Here is a 14,652-nt window from a genome sequence, read left to right on the forward strand (position 1 = left end):
GTTTTTTAGTGAGCCTATGCCTCTGGACTTGTGAACATGTAAAGTTCATAAGTGTATGCCTCTGAAATGAACTTCTCAAGTATTTCTCACTTTTTTCCTCCCCTCTTAGGTAGCACAGGCTGGCTAGAGTTGATGGAGTGAAGTATTTCCCTTCCTCAGGTCATTTTGCCTCTGATAATACCCTGACATGATAGACTCTGATTAACTATTTCCCCTGAGGGCAGGCCTTGTTAAGAGCGGAGCACTATGGCATATTTCAAAATGGTTCCTTTTCCCCTCCCCCTGCCAGAAGCAGGAGAGTTTTCTTCAAAATTTACCATGGGAATTTGGTCAAATTCCTGGAGATAAATCTCACAACAGTGTGGGCTCCCAGAGAACTTTTTAAATCTCAGATTTCTACACACTGATACTCCAGCAAGTTATCAATAACAATTCAGATTTTCCTACTCTGGCTCTGGTTCCTATGTTTGTTTCTGCTGGTAAGACTCAGCTCCAATAAACCAAGGCTCCCTGTATTTTCCGGTCCCTCTCTCCAGTCTTGGGGCAGTGGTTTGCCCTGTGTCCCCCTCTCTCTTATAGATCCAAGAAGAGTTGACTTTTCAGTCTGTTTGGCTTTTACTTGTTACTAGGATGGAATGGTGACTTCCAAGCTCCTTACATAAGGAACTGAAACCAGAAGTCACTGTGGATCTCTTAGTTTATCCTGCTTGGAGTTTGTTGAGTAATTTAGATGTATAGATTAATATTTCATCAAATTTGGGACATTTCAGTTGTTATCTCTTCAAACATATTCCCAGTCCCTTTTTTCTCCTCTCCTTCTGGGGCTACTGTTATACTTAGTTTAGCATATTTAATGGTATCCACAGGTCTCTGAGGCTCTATAACTTTTTCTTCATCTTATTTTTATTCTGATTCTCAAACTGGATAATCTCAATTGATTTATATTCAAGTTTGTTTATTCTTCTTAAAGTTTAGTTTTGCTTTTTAGTAAATTTTCCATTTGGTTGTTGTATTTTTCAACTCCAGAGTTTACATTTTGTTTCTAATATAATTTATATCTTTTTATTCATGCTCTTTTATATTATTTTTATACTTTAGTTCCTTGTATGTTATTCCTTAGTTACTTTAACGTATTTATATTAGTTTTTTTTAAGTTTCTATGCCCCCTATGAGACAGTTTCTATTGACTAGTTTGATTTTATGTGTATGCATCATACTTAACTCTTTCTCTGTGTATTTTATAATGTCTGGTTGAAAACTGGATATTTTTGATGACATAATGTGACAACTCTGGAAATCAGATGCTCCATCCCCCTTTGGCCAGATTTTGTTGTTCTTGTTATTGCTTTTTCTTGTTCTAGCTATTTGCTTATTTAATATTGTTCTGGACTAATGTTATAAAGTAGATTTACTGTAGTATGTGGCCATTGATTTTGATTAGTCAGAGATTTCTTTAAATGACTTGAACCAATCGTCCTTCTATTCTTTGCTGAGGGGCTCTGTATGTTTATTGGGGATACATTCAATGCTGAAGAAGATTACAACTCTGCCACAAGGTCAGTCAGTGGTGAGTGAATGATGCTCTACCATGCCTTTTCTGGACTTGTGCACGATCATGTACTTGTGCACAGTCTTCAAGATTTCCCTGAATGTTCCACTGCAATTCTAAGCCACTTATGTACATCTCATTACCCAGATATTAATTTTAAGTTTTTTCAAGGCACTTGTATGTCCCAGATGTAATGCAGCTTCAGGTATCCGCAATGTTAAACAACTATCCCAAATTGTTTGTTACAAATACCCTAGAGATAGGGAGTTTTTTTGCAGAAAAAATTCTATCAGTTTGAAAAAAAAAAAAAAGACAATGAAAAAAGGGGCAGAAGACCTAAGTAGATATTTCTCCAAAGAAGACATACAGATGGCCAAAAAGCACATGAAAGGCTAATCAACATCACTAATCATTAGAGAAATGCAAATCAAAACTATGATGAGGTATTACCTCCCACCGGTCAGAATGGCCATCATCAAAAAATCTACAAACAATAAATGCTGGAGAGGGTGTTGAGAAAAGGGAACCCTCCTACAGTAAGTTGGTGGGAATGTAAATTGATACAGCCACTATGGAGAACAGTATGGAGGTTCCTTAAAAAACTACAAATAGAACTACCATATGACCCAGCAATCCCACTCCTGGGCATGTACCCAGAGAAAACCATAATTCAAAAATATACATACACCCCAATGTTCATTGCAGCACTGTTTACAATATCCAGGACATGGAAGCAACTTAAATGCCTATTGACAGGGGAATGGATAAAGAAGACGTGGCACACATATACAATGGAATATTACTCAATCATAAAAAGGGACTAAATAGTGCCATTTGCAGAGACATGGTTAGATCTAGAGACTGTCATACAGAGTGAAGTAAGTCAGAAAGAGAAAAACAAATATCACTTAATAGCGCTTGTATGTGGAATCTAGAAAAATGGTACAGATGGACCTATTTGCAAAGCAGAAATAGAGACACAGATGTAGAGGACAAACTTATGTATACCAAGGAAGGGAATGGGGGTGGGATGAATTGGGAGATTAGGATTGACATATATACAGTACTATGTATAAAGTAGATAACTAACAAGAACCTACTGTATAGCACAGGGAACTCTACTCAGTACTCTGTGGTTACCTAAATGGGAAGGAAATCTAAAAAGGAGGGGATATATGTATACATATAACTGATTCACTTTGCTGTACAGCAGAAACTACACAACATTGTAAAGCAACTATACTCCAATAAAAAATTTAAAAATAATAACAGTATTCTGCAAATGTGGCTTTTGTAAGGAGGTGTGAGAGAGTTAAATAATGTCAGTGTCCTGGGATAGGCGTTTTTGAAGGGTTCCAACCCCTTAGTTGGTTGCGTAGTGCTGGTTTTCAAAATTACTGTGAGCTTAGAGAAGGTTGGAACAGGGGTACAGTAAGTCAAAATACCACAAACTGTTTTTACAGAGGTTTAGTAGTTTTTCTTGAATATATATTAGTGGGGGTCATTGTAAGCCTTTAGTTATATTTTAGTTTTAGTTTTGAAAAAGTCGATTTGACAACCGTTTATCTAGGGCTAGACATCTAGATCTATGGAACAAAAAAGAGAACTTAGATTATCCTCACAGAAATATAGCCAACTGATTTATGATACAGGTGCAAACAATACAGTGGAGAAAAGATATCTTTTCAAAAATTATTATTTCAATAATTGGGTATTTGTAGGACAATAAAAAACAAAAACAAAAATAAAACCTCCACTGAAACTTCACACTTTAAAACAACCTTGAAATGTACTATTGACTAAAAGTAAGATGTAAAACTATAACTTTTAAATCTCCAGGTCTAGAGCTTTGAAAGTGTCCTTAAACTAGACACCGAAACATACTCCATAAAAATAAAAATGCTACATTTAGTTACATCAAAATAAAAAACTTTTGATCTGCAAAAGACTGTTAAGAGGCTGACAAAACAAGCTGTAGACCCAGAGATAGTACTCGCAAACCATATATCTGACAAAACACTTGTATCTAGAATATATTAATCTCAAAATTTAACAGTTAAAGAAAATCCAAAGAGAGCATACAGATGGCATATAAGCACATAAAAAGATTTTCAATATCACTAGCTATTAGGGAGCTGCAAATTAAGATTACAATGAGAAATCACTACACGCTCATTGAATAGCTGAGAGAGAGAGAAAGAGAGAGAAAGAAGGGGAAGGGGGAGTGAAATGTGACAATACTAAATACTGATAAAGATGTGGAAAACTGGATCTCTTATACAACTCTTGTACATAGTTGGTGGGAATATAAAATGGTACAGCCACCATGGGAAAAATAACTTGGTGGTTTTATAAGCAAAGAAACATACATTTGCCATAAAATCCTGCATTTTACTCTTAGTGTTTATCCCAGAGAAATGAAAATTATGTCCATACAACATCTGTACACAATTGTTTATAACAGCCTTCTTTGTAATAACCAAAAACAGGAAACAAAATGTCTCTCAATAAGTAAGTGTTGTACCGTCTTACGGCCATGCCATGGAATACAATTCAGTAATAAAAAGGGTGACCTCTTGATATACACAACAACTTAACTATGACTTAAGAACATTATGCTAAGTGAAAAAAGCCAATCTCAAAAGGTCACATTTTGTATGATTCCATTTATATAATATTATTTAAATGGTAAAATTACAAAGATAGAAAACAGATCAGTGGATTTCAAAGGTTGGAATATTGAGAAAAAGGGGAGGTGTAACTACAAAGGGATAGCATGAGGGCGATCTTTTGGTTATAGAATGATTCTATGTCTTGATTATAGTTGCAGTTACACAAATCTACACATATGACAAAAAAATAGAACTATAAAAACACATTGTTCCAAAAAAATTACTCAGTTTGATATTATACTATACTTATGTAAGATGTAACTACTGGAGAAAACTAGGACAAATGTAGATTGGACCTCTCTGTATTACTTTTGCAAATTCCTGTGTATCTATAATATTTTTTTAAAAGAAATGTAACTACTGGAGAAAACTAGGATAAATGTAGATTGGACCTCCCTGTATTACTTTTGCAAATTCCTGTGTATCTATAATATTTTTTTAAAAGAAAAGAAAATGATCATAATCCCTTGTTGAGTTTCTGAATGTAATACAGTTTTCAAACATGGAAACAATCGACTGAAGAACCCTCAAATACAATGAGAAGTATACATAGTAACTATTTATGTAGGAACTTTTTACCAAGTATTCTTGATAAAAAGGAACCTGCAATTTTTAGGACTGTTTGATATGGATTCCTAGTTGATAGTGTTAGCTGGGGATCTGAAGCATCGTATTGGTTCCCTAATAAAGAATACTCATATGGGAGCAAGGTAATAAATGGAGTTGTGGTTCAGGTCCAGCTCACATTAGATTTGTGGGCATACAGAATAGGCACTTTCCTAGTCATAAAATGTGTAAATATATTATTTATACATTTAGCCAAATGTATAATTGGAATCACACTTACTTGGTAGTTATATATATTTGAGGGGGGAGGTTCAGGGGCTGTGGTTAAGAACTTTCATTATAAGGAAGGTCAGTTGGAAAACTCTGAAAGTTCTCTCTGGGCCAAAATAGAAAATAAAAAGCAGTATAAAATCCTGGGAGCAAAGAGAGAAATTAATGCTACCTTTATAAATCTAAAGGATGCTGGAATAGTGATCCTGTCATTTAATTCCTCTATCTGTCCCTTTCAAAAACCAAATGGATCTGGAGAATGGATATGGATTATGGAAAAATCAACAAAATCATAACAGCAATTGCAGCTGTTCCCCTTTTGGTATTTTTGCCAGAAAAGAATTTACATGACCTCAGATACATGATATTCAGCTACTGATCTGGAAAATGTATTGTTTTCCATCTTTATCAGAAAGGATGATCAAAAACATTTCAAATTCAGTTGGAATAGAACATATATATTTACAGTCTTGCAACTGAGCTCTCACATTCCTTACAAATACATCTTCCAAAGAGACTTGTATTAGCTTGGTATCCTACAGACTGTTAAACTGAGCCATTATATTCACAACTACAAATTTCACAGGATGAGCAAGAAGTGACTCATACTTTTGAGTACTTGGTAAAACATATATACTCTAGGAAGTGAGAGGTAAATCTTATGACGTTTTAAGTATCTGTTATATCATTTGATTATGGTAGGGTCCAGGAGTCTTGGTATGCTTGATTATCCTTCCAAAATAAAGGATATATTGTTTTATTTCAACCCTCCCTCCACAAAGAATTTGTACAATGTCTGTTAGAACTCTTTGGATTCAACCTGAAAATGCTCTTCTAACCCATAAACCAGGTGACACAAAAGACTTCCAGATTTCAGGCTTAGAGAGGAAATTACTCTATAACAGGTCCAAACAGGTCGAAGGTACAAGTGGCTCAGCAGTTTGCCATGTGATCCAGCAAACCGTATGCTTTCAAATTTTTCAACATTGGAAAAATATATGAGGAGTAACTTATGGCAAGCCCCAAAGAGAGAATCACAGTACATATCCTTAAAGTTCTGAAATAAAAGCAGGTCATCTTTAGTAAATGATTATAAACATTTGGGAAAAAAAAATAGCCACTGGCAGGCTACAAAGCCCTGGTAAAGATAGACTTAGTTACCACAGTCACACCAAGTAACTGTGCAGCCAGAACTGCCTGTTTTGAACCTATTTCTAACAGACTTGTATATTCATAGTCATAAACTTGGACAGGCTCAGCAGCAAGCAGCCATAAGTTAGAAATTACATAAGGATCAAGCTTGGGCAGAGCCAGAAGACAAAAATAAGCTGCATGAGCAGATATCCCAGACTCCCATATCATCTACTGTTGCCTCAGTGCCTGCCTATTAAATCCATGTCTGTGAATACAAGAGATTGGCCCCTTATGACCAGCTGATAGGGAGGCAACACCTAAATTTGGTTCATAGATGGATTAGCTTGGTAGGTTGAAGCCAATAAAGGACAGTGGACATAATACAGCCCCACCAAGAGATGGCCTCGAAAGTTAGTGATTTGTGGGAAATTCTCAAACTGATCTTTAAGTGTTGTACCCATGTGGAGGGAAGAGTGACCTGAAGTTAAAATATACACACACTCATGAGTAGTGAATAGCTTGATTGCCTGGTCAGGTGACTGGAAGGAGAAATATAGAAAAGATCAGAGAAAATAAACTCTGGGATAAAGACATGTAGATTGATATACGAAAAGGTATTCTTATAGTGAAAATATTTTTACTACATGTTAACACCCATCTGAGAATATCTGCCACAGAAGGGACACTAAATAATAGAGTAGACAAATGGTTCCAATAGTCAGTATCAGTAGGCCACCTCAGCATTGGCACATTGGGTGCATGAACACAGTTGCTATGAAGCAAGAGTAGTGGCTATACATAGGTCCAAAAGCATGGGCTCCTACTTGCCAGGGCAGACATAGCTACTGCTACAGCCAAATGTCCCACTGTCCGGTAAGAGATACAAAAGCTGAGTTCCTAGTATGGTACCATACAAAAAGAACACCAACTATCCATTTACTGGCAAGTTGACTATGTTGGACACCTTCCACATGAAGGGGAAGTGATTCATTTTGACAGGAGTTGGTACTCATTCCAGGCATGGATTTGCCTTTAATTTGCAAGGGGTATCCGCCAACACCAACTGTCTGAAGGTGCATATTTGATCCACAAATATGGCATTGCATAAGACCAATAGACCTTCTTCATAGAAAAAGAGTTATGAGAGTTGGAAAATTACAGTATTCAATTATTTCGAATACTGTAATATCCAAGAGCTTCCATATGTAGAGCAATTGAACAATCTGTTGAAGGAACAGCTGAGGCGATGGCTCAAGTACAATATTTTGAGAAGGTGAAAAATCACCTTCCAGTGTACACTTTAAGTCAACAACTTTTATGTGGTATTCTGTCTCCAACAGGAAGAAAACATAGGATTGGGAGCTAAGTGGTGGAAGCAGGGGTGGCCCAGCTTATGTAACTTTCAGTGACCCATTGGAAGAATGTTTGCTTCCCTATAGCTCTGAGCTCTTTGGTATTAGAGATCTTGATTCTCAAAACGGGGAATGTTTCTGTCAGGGAAATGTCATTGAGCTATAAGTTATGATTGCCACCTAGGTAGCTGAGGCTTTTATAGTTATGGAATTAATTGGCAGGAAAGAGGTTTGCCATCTTGACATTGGGTAATTTACTGTTAACATCAAACGGAATGGCAGTAAGGGCTGCTGTTACACACAGAGGAAGGAAGTAAGATGTTAGACACACAGATGATCCATGTGGGCACTGGATACTACTCCCTTGCTCAATATTGGTGGTAAATAGGCACATGCACTAGTTACAGACTAAGAAGAGCATGGTGATCAGGAGCTCAGATCCCTTAGAGGTCAGGGTCTGGATCATGCCCCTTAAACTAACAGAGGTACTGACAAAATGTGGGTAGAATATAAAATGGATGCTAGAGGAATGATAGTGTGATTTTTGACCCTAAGATCAGCTGTGTGACAATGTAGTTATATTTTTTCCTGCTAACCTTTCACTTGTACGTTTGCTTAGTTAGAATTCTGAAGGAGCTGGTGAGCTGTTCAAAGAGAGAACTATACTCAACACTGATGAGCCACCCAGATCCATCTTAAGGATTGAAGTTGGGAATAGCCCTTATCTGTCAGAATTCTCTACAACTATCTTGGATGAAAAGAATTTCCTTTCCCAAAGCGATATTCCCATCTCAGATTATCTCACATCTAATGACTGCGATGGAATAATTCCAGTAGCCCATACTAAGGTCCAATTTCCTTTTGATGTCATCTGAGACCTTCATTGAGACTTCATAAGTGTCCTACTTCTCCCTTTGGCCAATTCTGTTTCTTTTTCTTCCACAGAGGGTGATCTCAACAACACTTCTTAATAAAACTTCTCCATGCTGATCTTTAACTTGAGGGTCTGCATCTTGGGGAACTTCCTTATAAGGATGGTTTCTAAAAGTACCATTGAACTTAATAAGACATTCAGCTTCAAATAAGCCCTAATTATCTTTTCTTTTCTGTGTTTCCAGTATTTAAGGAACTTCAAGTAATTAAGGAACCGTTTTAATTTAAATGACCTCTTCCAAGTTGACTGACAACTCTGTTTTGATAAGTCAAGATAATTTTATGAAGTCATAAAATGAAAACAAAAGATTTTGTAAAACAAAGCCAATTTTGTGTGTGTGTGTGAGGTTCAAATTCCAGTTTGATTCTTATTATCTATATAGACTGACCTAAAATGTAAATGTCATATTTAAGAATTGGAATATAATAGAAAGCAATAGAACATTGGGGTCCAGAAGAAGAGACGGTAATAAATGATATCTGTGTCTGTGTGTGTGTTTCCAAAATAAGGAAATGCACAAAATGCTTTCTTGGATCTTGTGATCCTTGTAATTTGTCAACTTGCATAGTGGAGTTAATCATATTCTGAATAAGGGTACTGTGTACAAGTCATATGGTGTTATTCTTTTTTAGCAGACTTATATGAAGTTAGTATTACACAAATGTTTAGGTCATTAAAAGAAAACTATGAATAACCTGGCATAAATAAAGACAGATTTTCTTTGAATATAAACTGACTAAAATGTGCATTTAAACTTGAGGAAAAATGCTTTATTTTTTCACTTCTATTTATTCTATAGACAAGCCTCTACTTAAATTAGGTAGAATGAGGGGGAAATGTGCTGTGTGAGTCTCTTGCCCTATATTTAGGGACATTGTGATACATAATATCATTATTTCAATAGATACTGTATCTGTTTTAAGAGACTTTCTCATCAGCATAAGGGAAATAACAGGTATTCAACCACACCACAACCTAATGGTTGGAAACTTCCTCTCTATACACACCCACACACATGCCTTTAATGTCAGTATCTAGCTACCACTTTTTTTTTTAAGGGAATGGGATATTTTCTCAGAAATAGCATCATCACCTTCTTACTTTTAAATGGAAAGCTAAAAAAGTGAACAAACACTATCCCTCTGTCCATCTTTCACATATTACTTCCATGCCTTCAATTTTCCTCCTTCTAATCAAGCTTTCAAGGGCTTACTTAAATATATCTTTTTTCTTTTTCATTAACATCACATGTTAAAAGCATGGTTGCTTTTATTCAACAATTTATTGCCTTTAATGTATTTTTTACTGAAGGATAGTTGATTTACAATATTGTATTAGTTTCAGGTGTACAACATAGTGATTCAGTATTTTTGCAGATTATACTCCGTTATAGGTTATTACAAGATAATGGCTATAATTACCTGTGCTATACAATATAGGCTTGCTGCTTGTCTATTTTATACATAGTAGTTTGTATCTGTTAATCCCATCCACTAATTTGTCCCTCCCTCCTTACCTCTCCCCTTTGGTAAGCAAAAATTTGTTTTCTATTACTGTGAGTCTGTTTCTGTTTTGCATATACATTCATTTGTATTTTTTTTTTTAAGATTCCACATACAAGTGATTTCATATAGTATTTGTCTTTCTCTGTCTGACTTGATTACACTGAGCATAACGTTCTCTTGGTCCATCCACATTGCTGAAAATGGCAGATTGTCATTCTGATTTTACAGCTGAGTAATATTCTATTGTATATATATATATATATATATATATATATATATATATATACAACATATTCTTTATTCATTCATCTGTTGATGGCCACTTGGCTATTGTAAACAGAGCTGCTATGAACATTGGGGTGCATGTATCTTTTCAAATTAGTGTTCTCGTTATATCCAAATACATAGACCCAGTAGTAAAATGGCTGGATCATATGTTTGTTCTATTTTTTGTTTTTTTAAGAAAACTCCATACAGTTTTCCATGGTGGCTGCACCAATTTACATTCCCACCAAAAGTGTACAAGGGTTTCCTTTTATCCACATCCTCTCCAACATTTGTTATTTGTAGACATTTTAATGATAGCCATTCTGACGTGTGAAGCGATATGTCGTTGTTTTGATTTTCATTTCTCTAATAATTAGCGATGTTGAACATCTTTTCATTAGCTTGTTAGCCATCTGTATATTTTCTTTGGAAAAATGTCTATTCAGGTATTCTGTCCACTTTTTTTTTTTTTTTTTTTTTGTGGTACGCGGGCCTCTCACTGTTGCGGTCTCTCCCATTGCGGAGAACAGGCTCCAGATGCGCAGGCTCAGCGACCATGGCTCACGGGCCCAGCCGCTCCACGGCATGTGGGATCCTCCCGGACCGGGGCACGAACCCGTGTCCCCTGCATCAGCAGGCAGACTCTCAACCACTGTGCCACCAGGGAAGCCCCTTCTGTCCACTTTTTGATTTTTTTTTTATATTGAGTTGTATGAGCTGTTTGTATATTTTGTATATTAACTCCTTGTTGGTCACATCATTTGCAAAATTTTCTCCCATTCCATAGGTTGTCTTTTCATTTTGTTGATGGTTTCCTGTGCTGTGCATAATTTTTAAGTTTAATTATATCCTGCTTGTTTATTTTTACTTTTATTTCTTTTTCTTAGGAGACTGACATAAATCATAAGAATTTTTTTTTTTTTGGATCAAAGAGTATTCTGCCTATGCTCTCTTATAGGAGCCTAAGGTTTCCATCTCACATTTAGGACTTTAAACCACTTTAAGTTTATTTTTTTATATGGTGTGACAGAATGTTCTAACCTCATTGTTTTACATTTGGCTCTCCAGTTTTCCCAGCACCACTTGTTAAAGAGACTGTCTTTTCTCCATTGTATATTCTTGGCTCCTTTGTCATAGATTAATTCACCATAGGTGCACAGATTTGTTTCTGAGCTCTCTATTCTGTTCCATTGATCTATTTGTCAGTTTCTGTGCCAGTACTATGCTATTTTGATTACTGTAGCTTTGTAAAATAGTCTGAAGTCTGGGAGGGTAATACCTCCATCTTTGTCTTTTTTTTCTCAAGATTGCTTTGGCAATTTGTTGTCTTTTGTGGTTTTATATGAATTATACAATTATTTGTTCTAGTTCTGTGAAAAATGTCATGGTTATTTTGGTAGGAATTGCATTAAATCTGTAGCTTACTTTGAGTAGTATGGACATTTAAACATTAATTCTTCTAATCCAAGAGCACAGGATTTCACTTATGCATTCTTCTGTGTCATTTAGTCTACTATTCATTGCTTCTAGAGTGTTTTTTTAATCCCAAATATTGAATTAACTGTTTTTGATTGGGTCTTTTTTATATTTTCTAGTTCCTTGTTTAAATGAACTGTGTTTGGATCAATTCTCTTCTTTTATTCAGTTAGGGAATTTTTATTACCAATGTTTTGAATTCATTATCTGGTGAATTTTAAATTTCTGTGTCATTATTTATTTTTTCAGGGGTTTTCTCTTGCTCTTTCAGTTGAGTGTAGTTCCTTTTCCTTTTCATTTTACTTAACTTTCTCTGTCTTTATGAATTTAGGTGAAACAGTTACCTATTGTGGTCTTGTAAGGGTGTTCTTATGTGGGAGCATCCCTATGTAGACTTTGTGTGCTCAGTGCCTTTGGTGGAGGGCTGGATTTGCCAGTAACTTCTTTCCTCAGAATGTGCTGGCAACTCTTACTTTGGTAGGGGGTGGTGCTGGTGATGGAGAAGCTAGAGCCTGTGCAAGGTGTAACGCAGGACTTCCTCTCTGTGCAGTGCCAATCATCACCCTGTCAGTGGAAGGGTCTGATCACAAATGGCTAGAGCAGAAATCCCTGAGGGTTGGGCTTGAGCTAGCTTTGTTCCCTTTAAGTTTGTGTTTTTCCTTCTCCTCGTACCAGGCCTTTTCCCCAAAGGAAGGGGAGTCCTGAAGCAAGTAGGGCATGTGTACTTCCAGAGGTCCAATGGTCTGCCAGTGTAGGTGTCTGCAGTTCCATTCAAACACAGCCCATGATCATGTATTTTCCCCAGTTGTGACCATCCTAGTCCTTGTTATAAGCTGTGGTGTGGAGTGAGTGGTGTTGGAGTGTTGGCTTGGGCTGGGATATGCAGTGGGGTGGTCATAGGAATTCTGGTGGCCCTGCTACCATCAGAAGTCTGGGCTGCTTCTGTGGCTCTGCTTGAGTAAGTGCCCACTGGGCTATGCCCCAGGCCCCCAAGTTGCCTATGCATCCCTAGGTGGAGTCTTTTCCTAAGTCTTGGCCACCCTGGATATAGTGCCAAGCTGTGACATGGAGCGAGCAGGGCTGGGGCATTTGCTCATCTCGGACTGGTTGGACTGCGGCATTCTGGGAGGTAGCAGCTGCTAAGGCAGACCACTCTACACCTTGCCTGGGGGCAAGCCAGCACCTGCACACTCCTCATGATTGCAATCTAGCCTTCTCCAGCCTTACTATCTGTTCCAGTGTTTGTCCAAGTAACCAAGGGGGCTTGTCTACTCTGCCTAGGACCCCAGGACTAAGATGACCAGTCTGTGGTTGGACCCACTCACTCCCCAGGGAAAGTGTCCACCTGAGTGATCCCCCTTTTCTTTGACTCTCCTCCCAGGGGCATAGGTCCTGACCCGAAGCTTTTCTTCCCATTCCACCCAATTACATGTGTATCTTTCTGATAGCCTTGATTGTACAGTAGTGCTTCTACCAGTTTCCAATTAGTTTTCCATGAGAATTGTTCCACATATAGGTGTATTTCTTTAACATCTTTATTGGAGTATAATTGCTTTACAATGGTGTGTTAATCTCTGCTTTAAAACAAAGTGAATCAGCTATACATATACACACATCCCCATATCTCTTCCCTGTTGTGTCTCCTTCCCACCCTCCCCATCCCACACCTCTAGGTGGTCACAAAGCACCGAGCTGATCTCCCTGTGCTCTGTGGCTGCTTCCCACTAGCTATCTGTTTTACATTTGGTAGTGTATATATGTCCATGCCACTCTCTCACTTCATCCCAGCTTACCCTTCCCCCTCCCCATGTCCTCAAGTCCATTCTCTACAGCTGTGTCTTTTTTCCTGTCCTGCCCCTAGGTTCTTCAGAACTTTTTTTTTTTTAAGATTCTATATATATGTGTTAGCATACGGTATTTTTTTTCTCGTTCTGACTTACTTCACTCTGTATGACAGACTCTTAGTCCATCCACCTCACTACAAATAACTTACTGTCATTTCTTTTTATGGCTGAGTAATATTCCATTGTATATATGTGCCACATATAGATGTATTTTTTATATGTTCATGGGGGGAGGTGAGTTCCACATCCTCTTACTCCACCATCCTGATCTCTCTCCCTGCCTTTTAGGTATTTTTTTCATTTGATTTTTGCATTTAAAAAATCATTATAATAATTTTCCAATTATCTGAAAATTAGGAGCTTCAGGATCATTGGGTTTTGTCCTTAATTAACTTAATTTTTTAATTGTATGCAATATTGGTTTTTTTAACATAACAGCTCCTTTTGTATCATTTTTGATTAAGAAAATAATCTCCTTAGCAAATTGTCACCATTAACTTTACGACCCAGACTCCAAAATTTACACCTCATGGTTCCTACAGTCTTTTAAAACCAGGAATACTTCTATGAAAATTATCATTGGTATCATTCTCTTTGAAGTTTATCATTAACATCACTATTTGATATCAAACAAGTATATAGAAAAGTTCCACCCATGCCTTTTATCAAATGATATTGTACTACTTCTTTTTCAACTTATCAAATGTCAATATTAGTAGAAAAAATGTAAATTTTGGAGTAAGAGCAAATTAATTAAATAGTTTAATTTATCCCAAAGCAAATGAATAGACATTCAGTTGGGTGATAGTGAGAACTGCAACTATCACAATTAAAAAATCTGTTAATTATGTAATTGTCTAGGGTTTCTCTCCCTTAAAATATTTCAAGTTCCATGAGAATAGAGACCATATTTCTCTTCCTAATTATTGCTTTTTCAGGGCCTAGGGCAAAACCTGATCTACACATAGGCAGAGAGAGAGATAAATCAGATACCTACATTATCATACGTGTGTGTGTGTTTCAATGAAGGGTAGGAAAAGGGAAGGAATAAAATTAGTTGCATCTTGAGGCAAGTTAGGACC

The sequence above is a fragment of the Mesoplodon bidens genome (genome assembly GCF_964165515.1).
Source record: "Mesoplodon bidens genome assembly, chromosome: 4".
Classification (NCBI taxonomy): Eukaryota; Metazoa; Chordata; class Mammalia; order Artiodactyla; family Ziphiidae; genus Mesoplodon; species Mesoplodon bidens.